Source organism: Daktulosphaira vitifoliae, unplaced genomic scaffold (genome assembly GCF_025091365.1).
Source record: "Daktulosphaira vitifoliae isolate Bord-2020 unplaced genomic scaffold, ASM2509136v1 Scaffold_221, whole genome shotgun sequence".
Classification (NCBI taxonomy): Eukaryota; Metazoa; Arthropoda; class Insecta; order Hemiptera; family Phylloxeridae; genus Daktulosphaira; species Daktulosphaira vitifoliae.
Genome location: NW_026099789.1, coordinates 2,837 through 3,250, shown reverse-complemented (window position 1 = coordinate 3,250; position 414 = coordinate 2,837).

Here is a 414-nt window from a genome sequence, read left to right as displayed (position 1 = left end):
TTGTAGTGTTTTGGTGTTTATATTTATTACAAAATACTACAATTAAAATTTATAATAATTAATACTTTTTAATAATGAAAAATAATTTTATACGTACATAAAAAAAGAGTACAAATAAAAAGTGTCACTGGATTGACGAACAGCGCGAGAATAAAAAAAATACACGGAGTGTTATCGTACTGCAGTACATCTAAGATAAAACATATAAACATATATAAACGCATTCATTGTGACATGTTATTTAACATCTTTGTTAATCCCTACATTACCCCCTTTCCAGTGAAAACGATAATTTTACGTTAAACATACATAGTTACAAATATCAAATATAAAAATACAAATACAAATATAAAAGTGATACAATTCACAATTTACAAAAACCTTACGGGGAGACGGATAGTTCTTCCTGACTTG